Source organism: Ciconia boyciana, chromosome 20 (assembly GCF_034638445.1).
Source record: "Ciconia boyciana chromosome 20, ASM3463844v1, whole genome shotgun sequence".
In the NCBI taxonomy this organism is placed as follows: domain Eukaryota; kingdom Metazoa; phylum Chordata; class Aves; order Ciconiiformes; family Ciconiidae; genus Ciconia; species Ciconia boyciana.
Genome location: NC_132953.1, coordinates 2369473 through 2381998, shown reverse-complemented (window position 1 = coordinate 2381998; position 12526 = coordinate 2369473). Strand labels below are relative to the sequence as shown.

General features: G+C 47.5%; 1 protein-coding gene across 17 annotated transcripts in view; it reads left to right on the top strand.

Moving 5' to 3' along the window:
* The window catches only part of SNX19 (sorting nexin 19), a 132023-nt gene that overhangs the window by 86678 nt on the left and 32819 nt on the right, over positions 1-12526 (top strand). For 15 of the 17 annotated variants that reach the window (XR_012045885.1, XR_012045886.1, XR_012045888.1 and 12 more), the window contains 2 exons: positions 8903-9047; positions 9200-9286. The gene's annotated coding sequence lies outside the window, so the exon portion shown is untranslated. The remainder of the gene's footprint in view (positions 1-8902; positions 9048-9199; positions 9287-12526) is intronic. The other 2 variants (XR_012045891.1, XR_012045893.1) reach the window with 1 other exon arrangement.

Genomic DNA, 12526 nt, shown 5'->3' with positions numbered 1-12526 from the left:
GGATAACAAAATAAATATTTTGAAAAAAAAAAAACAACCAAAAAACAAAACTATCCTGATGGGTGGGTTTTTCCCCCTTCTGATTGTATTCTTGATCAATGAGAGTTTAGTGAGGCTCTGATCTTTGAAGCCTCCAGCTGATACTTTAGAGCCCCCTATGCAGGCCGATGTACAAATATGAGACCTTCTCCCTGCACTGAAGAGGGAGAAGGTAAGAGAAAGGGAGTTTTACGGCCGCTTTCTCATTCCATTTTGCCGAGCCTGGAAATCCCATTTTAGTGTTAGGAGGTGACTAGATCTGTGCAAAGAGTTGCTGACTGCTTGTCCAAAGGGTGCCAGGGCAGGGGCTGCCTTGTGTGTCACCAGCTCTGGGCAGAGATGCTGCGTGACAAAGTCCTAGAGCGTGAAAACGCTCCCAGAGTCTGTCTCTAGGTATCTCGGTAAGCCCAGGCACCAAAATGATGTAAAGGGAGGATAACTGGATTGTGAGTGTGTCTTTGTGCACCCGTGTGCATGCTTGTGTCCTTAGGGACATGCTTAAAGTAGGAAGAGCTGCTCCAGCTTCCTGCGTTCTGCTTGGGCTTTGCTAGCACAGCTGTAAACAGGACTTAATGCCCAGCCCAGAACGAGCAGGTTGTGTTCAAGGGTTTACTGGTAGAGGAGGGTTAACTTGAGCAAGGCTGAGCTTTGTAAGTTACTAGCTAAGCCCTTCTCCTTCACGCAATCACTTTGTCACGGCAGCTTGCAAAAGTGTTTTGGTCAGCATTAATCACTCCATTTCCTCCAGGTCAAGACGTGTTGTGCAAGCCATTGGGTCAGCACGTGGGGCATGGGAGAGCAGGATCGGGGCCTGTTTAAATATGAAATTACAGCCTCTTCCCATATAAGTGTGCCAAAGCACTTTGCAGAACCCGGATCTGGAGCGTAAGGATGTCTCTGTTGAGCAGAGGTTGGAGATCACAGTACAGTACAAAACAGTACAGAAAAAGAGATGATTTGGGGCTGGGCTGCGATTACCTACCTGTCTGTTCCCTTTTAGGAAACATCTCTCCAGTGCAGAGCTGCAGTTTAAAGCCCTCATCAGAAGGGAACCTCCTAAAGCAAAACAGCATTGTGAATCCTGGTGGAACTCAAACCTTTGGCTCCAGTGTGTCTAGGGACTGAAAAGCTGATGATTAGATAACTGTAAACATCTTTATTTTACAGCTCATGCTGGCTTTGATCAGAATGGGAATGAAGCACACCAGGCTCCTGGAGCAGAGAGGAGAAATGGTTTTGTGATTAAATGAAGTCTTGGATTATTGCAGTTGAAGCGCCTGACCCTGCTGCAGGGTTTGCTACTGGTCTTGGGCAAGTCTCTGACTCCCTCAGTGCCTCAGTTTCCCCCGTGCTGTCTCTTTGCTCCAGTGTATCGGTGCAAAGAGTAATTCAAAGAGCATCTTGGGTGCACCTTGCTCTGAATGGAGTCAGCGGGAGCCTCCAGGGCTCCCGCAATTTCATTTAAATTTGGTGTCTGTGTCTGTAAAGGATTTAGAGTCCATGACCTGCTATCTCTTGGCTGATATCACCCAGGGCCGCAATGGTTTCTGTTGCACGTTGTTGGACCTCCTTGGATGGAGGGCTGGGGCAGCTTGAAGCCCCGCAGAAGGTGGGGTGGTCCTTTCGGACCCCAGAGTCTTGGGAGAGGAAGCCTAAGCCTGCTGCAGGAGGCTGGGTGGGCTGAGCCCTCCCATGGGTGCCAGGACTGCCTAAGTCATGGCTCTGGTACTGACTCAGTCTGTGACCCTGTGTCTCAGTTTCCCCATCTGCAAATGCTTACTCTCCTCTCGGTGGGTTCCTTCCTGTGAAATACAATGGTCCTGCGCCTGCAGGTCCCTGCTCCAGCCCTCCTTCCCCAGCGCGGCTGCCCCTTTGCTCGTGTCGAGATGTCAAAGCACTGCCACCCCACTCCTCCACAACTTCTCTTGTGCTGTTTTTCCTTTGGGTCAGGAGTTCAGTGAGAAGGAAAGACCTGAGTAGGTTAGATAGAAATACCCGGTCTATACTGGGAATAAATTGCAGGGTTTACTGTGTCCATGCATGAGCACCTGGTTTGTTTGCTGGGTGCTGGTCCCAGCTGCTTGCAGCCAGATCTGAAACACCCCTAACACCCTCTTGAGCACTGAAACATCAGCCCAGCGGGGAGCCTGTGCACCCCAGCAAGGACAGGTTAAAAAACAAGCTGCAGCCACCTTGCCCGAACGAGCTGGGACAGACTGTGTAACCTGCAGTGAAAACATGGGGAATCGAGACTAGGAATAGGGGAGGGAAAGGGAGAAGAAAGGTGTTTAAGTGTGTAACTGTTTTTTTTCCTCAATACCCAAACCAGTGATTAGAATTCTTCTGCTGCTTGACTCTAAAAAAATTTCTCCGCAGCGAGACCATTCTGCCCATGATGCCCTTGAAAAAGCATCGGTTGAAAGTGTTAATCTTGTCCTGCAGATGCTTCTACTGCAGCAGACAGCCCAGAAATGGGGAAGACGAGACAAGCAGCAGGAAGGAGAAGGAAAAAAGAATGGAAGGGAAAAATGGGATTTAACCAAGTCTGATGAAGCTTGTCAGGGTGGAAGTGAAACCCCTAAGGGCTACAGACACAGTCCCAGCCCCATCCCAGCCTTTCATCTCTCGTGGTGCTGATGTCCTTATCACCAGGAAAGATATTTGTTTCCTGCCTTGCTAAATACTCAGAAAGTCCATCTTTGTCTGAAGTGGTCTCCAGCTTGGGCTGCTGTGTTTTGCCTGGTTGCTAAGCTTGTCTCATGCATGGTTAATGCCTGATGAGATCATGGTGCCATTTAGCATTTCATGGATAATTCAGGATTATTCATTAACAAAATCAAGAACAAGCAGGTGTATTCATAGGCTGCCTTCATGGAAAGAAGAAAAACAACAATCTTGGGAAACGACATGAATTATTCAGGGGAGACCAAAGGGCTGGTTGAGCTGAGGGAGCTTCAGGGGGTGGGGGAGATGGAATTGGTTTTCAGAACAGTTGAATCTAAGCTTTTTTTATGCCATTAACCCTGCAAATTTGGGATGGGGGTTAATCAATCTTAGTGAAGATAGCCTCCTGTCCTGTAACAACAGAGCGCTGGGAAGAAGGATTTAGAGAAAGGCTTTGTGTTTATATTACATGGTGGGCTAGTCGATGCGAAAGCAAGGGGGTGGGAGAGCAGCACGGGGTCTGTTTGTGTCCACAGCCTCTCTGTACGCACAGAGGTCTCATCCTTCCTCCTTTGCAAGGAACTGTACTGTTTTCTGTCTGACCTGCGGGCAGAAGATGTGGAATAAACCCAAGAAAGCTTTAAAGAGCTACCTGTTTTGGGGGTAGATGTTGGTGTCAGCCTCCGTGGTCGTGGTGGTCCTTCTCATTACTGCCTGCAAATAGCACAACTGCTAAAATGTTCTTCTGGGGTGGATTGCATCTCTGTGGAGACAAACTGTCCTTGTGATGTGCTCCAGTGGTCTTGTAAACGTGGCCATGCTCAAGCATTGCTTTCAGATCCTTGTCCAGGCAGTTGAAAACCGTAGTTGTGTCTGTCTCTGGTCTTAGGTAGATGCCTGAATGCAAGGGTAAGGTCCATGCGCTGCCTGCCCAGGAAAAATGTTAATTTGTGATTGTGATATGTCTGGAAAAAAAAAGGAAAATGTTGACTTTTGTTGGAAAAGAAATAAGGTATTAGTGACCAAAACTTGATAGTTCTCTGCTCAAAATGGAATTTCTCAATTTTCAGGTTTGGGTCTCTTTTTGTTTTCCAATAAAACAAGTCAAACACTTTCAAGGAAATCAGATGCTTTCTGTGAGCTTTTTCCATTTACATGAAAGCACGGTCTTCCCTTGGAAAAATGGTGTAATGGACATTTTTGACGCTGTGCTAGCAGGGATTTCTGTAGTTCAACCTGAAGGGGAGGAAGGTCCGTAGAAGAAACAGAGCGAAGCAGAGCTTGGAGACTTCAGGACGGTGGGGCGTTATCGGAGACTATAATTACAGCTCTTCCATTAACGTGTTCGCTGGATGTCAAATTGTCCCAACATTGGGGGTGTTTTCTGGACTGTTCAGACTGGTGCACGTAAATCCCAGGGGCAAATCCTAGCCTGGTGAGCTGGAGGCTTTGCTACGGGCATCCCATGCAGCTTTGGGCTGGTTTAAGAGGTGGGCTATTCCTGGGCCACGAAGGCTAGCAGAGTCTCCCCAGAAATGCTCTTCAGTTGGATGGGTGTGCAGGGAATGGGAATGGACCAGAAGGGTCCATTTTTCACACCGGAGCGTGGGTCTGCAGATCTCTCGTGCAAGGGAGCAGGGGTTGATCTCATCCTCCGCAGCTGCCCGGAGTTATTTGGAGATCACAAGCGTGGAAACTTGCAGTTTATGAAGTCTGGAAGCTGGAGATGCTTAGATTTTTTAATGCTGTTAGGTGGACCCCTGTTGTTGTTTTCACCATTATTTTTTTTCTTCATCAGAAGCAGAGATTTTGGAGTGAAAATGTTTCTGGGTTGGGTTTTTTTTTTGTTTAGTGACATGGACTAAGGTATGGAACTTGACAGCTCACATGAAAGGACTCGCTATTTCTTCTAATTTAGGCCATCAGCAGGTTTTCTTTAAAGCAGTGTCTTGAAAATAATGTGGGGGAGGAGAAAGTCTCCCTAAAGTAGAAGAACCTTTTGGGGCAATGTGCAGAAAGGGAGGGGGGAAAAAAAAAGTATTAAGATGCTGTTAATGGCTGGTCTGTCTCTCCTTTGGAAGAGAGATGCCAGCACTACCAGTGTTTTTCTTCCTGAACAATCCCATTCACTGTGCTCCACTTTGAAGTTTAAATAAACCTAAAAGCATATCTGCTGAAATACGTTACCCGCATCGCTTTGTTCCGCGGGGCTGGCTTGTGCTTCCCCAGGTCTTGCTGAAGAAATATGTATAGGAAGGGAGGCGGGGGTGTCTGTGTCTGTATTTTATCTGTGCGCCTCTATTCTACACCCAATTTGTGCAGGGACAGATGCTGAAACAAATGCCAAGTCATCAGAAGATCTTTGCAATACCTTTTTTTCTTGACAAAGAATGTTTATGTGAACTCAATGTATATATGTTCTCATTAGAGTAAGGTTAACCTTTTTTTTTTTGACAAATAGTAAATTCACTAAAAAATGTGGAGAAATGACTCACAAATACCAGTCTAATTTGGCAAGTATGTTTTGGCCAGAAAGGGGTCATTTTTTTGATGTAGAAATGTTTTGCTTTGACATTTTTCAAAATAAACCCTTTTGACCCTTCTTTCTGTATAGGTGACTCTCAAAAATTGACAACACTAAGAGAATAAAATGTTCTACTGAACCGGAGGAATAAACTACCAAATTAAAAGAATGAATCAAAGTGAAACAGAATACTGTTTTAAATCAGGAAAAAAATATTAAGTTGACCCAAAGCAGTTATTTTGTTTATATTTGGCTTTTTTCTGAAAACTCTCCAAAGAGTCGGTTACTTCTGACCCAAACTGCAAGTTTCTCCTGCTTTGTTATTTTTTTCCTTCCCCTATTTTAACCGCCGAGGCCACAAACCTATTATGTTCAGCAAAAAAGCTCCCCTCAAATTATAGGCATGAGCTCTGTGTTTGCTCTCTTGTTTCGCCGGGGGAAGCCAGCTTGCTCACACCTATATGTTTTAGCTTCTTTTCTGGTCGGGCAAACCCACTTTGAGGGCAGTAATGGTTAAAAAAAAAAAAATTAAAAAAAGAAGTCCTGGTTGTGGGTGCTACCTTAAGTTATTGGAGTGCCAGATATTTCCCAAATGTTTTGGGGAAGAGCCCGAGATGGGTGGCTGCAGTAAGTAGCCCCTTGCTTCATTTACCTCGCTGCTTGCTCCGGGGCTGTTTTGGAGGCTGCTGTGGTATTCCAGCCCCAAAACCCCGGGGTATCATTTTGGGCGGGCTTCCTCTAGGCAGCAGCCCACCGAATTAGCACCCAGGCCCACCCAGCCCCACGCCTGCTTTAAATCATCCGCAACCCACGTAAGTGGGGGTGATGTCAGCCCCGCGGTGGCTGCCCATTCACCTTTTCAGCACCGGGTCCACCCAAATTTCCTCTCTCGACCGCCGCCGCTGCCAATTCCCACACCCCGGGGCTTGGACGTGAAGGGCGAGCGATCGCCTCGTCTGCGTCCAAATCACGCGTAGCGAGGATGACCAAACCTCTGTCCCCAGCCCATCTGCTCTTCCCACGCTTGCAAATTTTATGTGAAAACAGCTTAAAATCTGCCTTATAAACTTGAGCTAATACTGTCATCTCATTAAATATCAAGCTTTTTTACAAGTGAATCCCAGACCAAACCCCCTCGTGGCATCTGCAGCTTCTTAGGCTGAGGTTAAAGCTTTTGCCCAAGTGCCCGGTGACCGGGAGGACCTATCTGAAAAGCTTGGCTTGACTTAATTTTCAGGAAGTCTCAAATTCTGCCTTCTGCGAGGTTTCCCAGGTCAGGTATACAAAGCCTGGCCTGTGTGAATAATGGTTTCTGTGGTTTACGGGCAGTTCCTAAAAGCTTAATAATTAAAAAAGTGCTTGTGGCTCAGTCCAAATAACTCTGATTTTTTTTTCTTCAGCTAGTAAAAGAATCTGAAGGGTTTCTTATTGAATCAAGACTTGCTTGGGTCTGTAGGGATTTTTTTTTTCCATTTCCATTCCGATTCTTTCAACTAAATTTAAAAGGTGAAAATTTAGAAGTGGCAATCTACTTAGAATGAGAAAATCATAGGCGTGAAAGAAACCAAACCTGTGCCTAGGTCATCTGAAAAACTCAAAGGGACTATTTTTACTCCCTCAAAATTGTTACCTTTCGGAACAATTTGCAAAACCAGCGTGAACTCGTGGTGTGTTGTGCTATTTGCGGATCTCTGAAAATGTTTCAGGAAAAAATGGCATACAGGTGTACCCAAGATGACGAGTCCGGCCTTTCCCCTGCCTTTATTTCTCCTTTTTGGTGTCCGAATATCAATAATTTGCCTGCGGGATAGCCGGTGGGTGCAGCAACCCCTGTGTGTGCTGGCGGAGGATGGCTGCGAGTGGTGCGACACCTATTTTTTGGGGGTGATTTTTCTGGTCTTTCCTGTTTTTCTGGCTAGGCTGGCAGGAGAAGAGCATTCTGCTGTGGCTGGGAGCTGCTGGGAAGATGAAAACAAGGGAAACTCTTACTGGTGACTCGAGGCATCCAAAAAAAATCATTTGTGTAGCGATTTGGAGCCGGAGATATGTTTAGTAATGGGCTTCTCAATAGTGCCATTCATCTGGGAGCCCAAAGCCCTTTGCAGGGGAGGGCTCCTTGTTTCCCGGTGGGGAAGCAGAGGTGACACGGCCGAGGAGCAATCCACAGCCTGGTCTCACCCCTGCTTTATCTCTGTCCTCTCCACTCGGCTGCTGGAGCAGCCTGGATGTGGGTAGATTGGGCCAGACCCTGCGTTGGGCTAAACCCAAAACTCCCACCCAAGCGCTGCCGAGGCATAATAATGGTTATAAAAGCTATTACACACCAATATGTTGTTGTTAGCTACCAATAACAGCAATGATTATTAATTGTAATTGCTAAAATAAGGCAGGACTGTGACTTTTAGGTGGGAGAAGGGCATTGGGGAAGGAGGCAGTGAGCACAAGCAAGGAAAAAAGCAGGAGACTCACGGCTTCGTGCTGCAGGGTAGAAAACCAGAGAAAACCTCCCTGCCCTGTACCTGTTTTCCTTTGGATGCTGACAACTCCCCCGGGGATTTAGTGCCGAGGTGGCTGCGGAAACCTCATCAGATCCCGCTGAGGGCGCAGGATTTGGAGCCTCGGGTGGCTGCCTGTCTGCGAGGTGTCCAGGGATGGGGCAGAGTCGTCCCTGGGCCAGAAGTAAAGCAACGCAAGCTTAAACCTGGATGGACTCTGAACCACAGAGTATGACACCTCTTCAGACGTGCCTTTATGGATTAAGCCCTTGAAGGCAGTAGGGTAGTAAAGCTGGGACTTGAACATGGGCTCCACAGGACAGTAGAGACCCAAGAATACTTTATTATTTGCACAAAGTGGGAAAGCTCAGACAGCCAGCTGGAGAGAGATCCTGCACGGAGCAGCCTCCAGGTCAAGTTATCTGCCTCGAATGTGCAAGGCAAAATCCTCTGAATATTCAGATCCTTGGCTGGAGTCAGGGAGAGCTGGAGCAGGTATTTCCCACCCAACCTCCTGACTTGAGCAACTGCTTCATTTTAGCTGGAATTTAGACTGTTGTGAATTAGCGTCTCCCTGCCAGATTACATAAAATACGCATCCCGGCCAGCCCCACGTTAACCCTTGCTCAGAAGCGCACTGCATCGTCAAAGCAGGGATCCTGACCCTATGCTAGGATCAGGATCATCAATCGTGCCATCATCAATTCATAATTATCTGTCTCTTTACCAGACTAGAAAAGAGGGAGGTGACTTGGTACAGCAACAGGTACCTTTGGTGCCGAGAAATGCTCGGCACTGGATTAGAGCGGTGAAATGTCTTCAGTCAACTGTGGGATCTTCCTCTAGATCCACTGCCTTCTGCAGCAGAGCTAGAGCTGCACCTGGCAGGAATGAAGGAATTAATCTGGACTGAGTACATGTTAATGGGGAGATGGAAACAATTTGCTGTTCAAGCAGAGGGAGGGAGGAGACAAGATGAGAGGGATCCTAGGCAGGGGGAAAAATACTATTTTCAAATAAAAGTTTACTATTAGAAATGTCCAAACTGTGTGTTTCTCCTCTTGCAAGGTTCTGGCATATTCTTTTCAAAGGAAGCCTGAAACCTTTTAAAGAGAAATATCAAAGGAAATGGGTTTTTTCCCTGACATTTTTCACAAAACCAAAATACATTTCTTGACAGACTATGAAGTGACCCAGATCCTGGATCCAAATGCAAAGGGGTGTTTAGGAGAACTTACCAACATATCAAAGACCTCTACGCCAGGCCTTTCCTTTCCACTTGCACTGCAGCTGCTGCCACTCTTGTCAAGAAAAGTGAAAAAAGGGTAGGGAAAATGCCTCCTTGTGCATGTTTTTGGTGTGAATGCCTCGGAAATCTGCTCTACGTCCTTTGTCCTGGGCGTATTTGCTATCTGAAATGGCAGGGCTCATGATGCTAAAGATTTTGGCTGTGACTTGGTTTTTTTTTTTCTTTTAGGAGCCTTTGAAAGATTCTCTGTGAGGGTGTTGTAGAAGATGGAGTCCCAGCATGGTAACTGTGATCAGCAGTAAAACCTGAGAGAAGGTGAAGTTGGGGAAGAAACGGGATTCTGTGGACTGGATGTGGCTTTTGCGAAGAGCTCTGCCCCAGCATCTCCTGGGGCAAGTCCTTTCCTTCCCCCAGGCTTGAGGCTTTTTTTCCCCAGGTTATCAGCAATAATCCTCCATCTAATAAGCTGAGGCACCTAGTGTGCATGAAGGCCTTGCTGATCCCCACACAGAAGGTGTTGCAGAAGTGGGGAAGCGTGTTTGCTTCGTGCCGAGCCCAGGCAGGCTTGTATTACGCCGCGGGCAGCCTTTCCCCCGTGCTGGGAAAACAGGGCAAGACCAGAGCAGGATGGGGAGGGATGAGCAGAGTGACACCAATGTGTCCTGTGCGTCGGTGAACGGTGCTGCCAAGTTGCTGGGGCTTGCAGCCCAGCTGGGGGGAAGTCTGTAGGAAGGGGAGATGGAGGTGACCCATCCAGGCTGCCACGTGCCATCCCTGTACGTTGTTGCAGATTGAAAACACGCCGGGCATGTTTTCATGTTTCAGGCATGCTTGTGTGCAGGGCAGGCAAAAAAAATGGGCAGCAACATGAACATTTGTTCATCTTCCATGAAAATACTGTGCTCTCGGACCATTTTTTTCCTCTTAGCCCTTGGTGCCCCCCCCACTAGTTGGAGGGATGCTGTGACTTGTAAATAACCGGAGCAGAGGCTTAAAGCACAGTATGCGGCTTTATTTTCTGAGTCGCTCCGAATGCACCTGAAGCTGTAACTGGAGGGTTTATGGCTAATGCTGAGTGCAACAGAAATACAAAGCCTGGCATTTAGAACCAGGGGTTCCTCCAGGGAGTGCTGCAAGCACCTTCCTCGTGTTTTAGCTCCCCATCTGTAAATGAGGAAGGCTGAGGTCTACGTCTGTGCTCCTCGGGACAGGAACGGTCCCTTAAGGTGTGCACTCATAGCACCTAGCAGCCTGCAAGCCCCCTCTCAGCATGCCTGTAGAGAAACCATCAGCATTAAAACATCCCTGTTAACTTATCAGGAGTTTTCTTCGGCAATGGCTTAAATTAGGCTGCCTTGGTCCTGTTCCAGCTAAGCTGAGCTCCACGGTGAGAAGCTGATGCCAAAGTGCCTTTGCCGTGTGCCGCTTGTATGTTCAGCTGTGTCTGGCAGCGCAGGCAGGGCTTAGGCAGAGGTTCTCTCTGCAAATCATGGAGACTGATGTTTCAGAGTACCCATTTTTTTAATCTGCTTGTTACTTTTTTCTTCTTCGCAACAATGAAGTTGGAAAGATCAGAAGATGGGTCTCCTTTGGGGGGGGCGGAATTTGTCAGGAATTTGTATGAAGTCTTATTTGCTATAATTTGCCTAACCTTGTGCTTGATGTTTTTACCAAGTGCTTAAAGGGTAACTGGGCTTACTGAGCACTTTTTCCAGGAGTATGGAATCTCCTTTGTTTTGTGTGTGCGTATATATATATACATATGCACACGTATGGAGAGATATATATAGTTTTTATAGCACTGAGTGCAGTGCAGGACATCAGACCCCATGTCATTTGGTTCCCCTCCTAATGATTTATCTCTGGAGTCCTGATTGCTTGAGCTATTCCAAAAATGTAGTTGATGTCTGTGCTCTGGGTGGATGGAAAGCTTCTCTTGTCAATGGCCTTTCCAGCTCCTCGGTAGCAGCTGTAACATTACGGTAGCCATTAGCAGCTCGTATCAAAGAGGGGGGCCCTGTAGCACTGGGACCATCTAAGCAAAGACCCAGTCCCTGTTACCTGCAAGCATCCGTGTAAAATAATTCTTGCAAGAGAGAAGGAGGAGATGGGCGGTGGTGTTCCCTAAATCCACACCATTCCACGCACAAAGCCTTGCAGTGATATGTGGGAATCATTCCTGGGATGTGTTTCCAAATTGCTTAAGAAACTAAGCCCTAAATCCCGTTAGGATTAAAGGCTCTTTGGCACTCGGGAAAATGTTACCCTTTGGGAGCCCAAAAGAGCCACGATTTTAGGCTGTGTTCTCGGACCTTAGCAAAGGATTCCCTTCATAATCATCCCGGCCAAACCCCGTCTGCTCTGTGCCGCGAAGGGCGTCGTGATGCTCAGTCTGCCTGTTCGATTTGTCTGTATCTAAAGCTGTATCTCCCCAGCAATGAGAACCATTACGTGGGAATTAGCCTCCCAAGAGGAGTTCTGCTGCCAGAAAACAAATGTTTTTGGCTTTTCTGTGTTCATTTTTTCAACAAAGGTCTGAAACTTGAAGGAAGGCGGGGGGGGGGGGGGGGAAGTTAATCAAACTTTGCCATGGGAAGAAAACATAATTTCCGGAGCAGGCTGGAGATGTTGGATGCATCTAGACGTGCGGCTAGTCTTTGCCAGTTTTCCAAGGTGTTCGGGACTAGGATATAGTCAGTGACCTGACTATATGGGACACTGTTTTGGTGCAAAATTCAATTACCGCAGCTGCCTTGAGGCCAATACTCAGGCTTTGGTTTGGGACAGCGGGTGCAGCTCGCACTCCCTGGGGAGTCCCCCTGGCCATCATCCCCCCGATGCCACCTCGGTGGAAGGACCAGGAGCTGCGCCTACCCCAAAAACCAACCTGGGATACCCTGAGCTGTGACCAGCAGTGCGGGAAGCCTCTTTTCCCAGCCCTGCCAAGCTCTGATGCTAACAAGGAGGCCGCTCTTATCTCTGCGGGTATTAGCACCACGATAAATGCGATAACGCTGGAGTTCCCATAAAAATTCAAGAGGTGGGACTCCCATGAAACGGACACTTCCCAGTGTCCGGTGCCGCATATGGAAATAGTGCAGAGGCTGCGGTTTTTTTGTAGCTGCCACAACTGCAATTTGAAGAGAGAAAGAGGTATTCCAACTATTTTGCCTTTAAAAGGAAATACTGAATAACTTATGGATAAGACATTAACCCAGGCCTAGACCACTCGTGGTCGTTAAAGAGCCCTCGGCACTATTTGCGAGAGGGGAGGTGGGGGGGGTGTTAGTCTTGGACTCCTGCCTAAATTCCAGTTTAAGGAAATGCATCCCAACTACCTAAAATTCCACCTGCGTTTTAACTCGGTACTGAGTCGGTATTCCCAACTATCAATCGATAGGTCTGTAATAGTACCGCTGCCCTTCATCAGTGCTACCGGTGAGAAAATAGCTGCTGTTTTAGCGATGCGGCTAATTCAGCTGGGACTCTGGCGTTCATCCCCTTCGGGGGAAGCAAAAGCCTTGCTTTTGGGGTAGGGTGTATGGCTTGGATCTC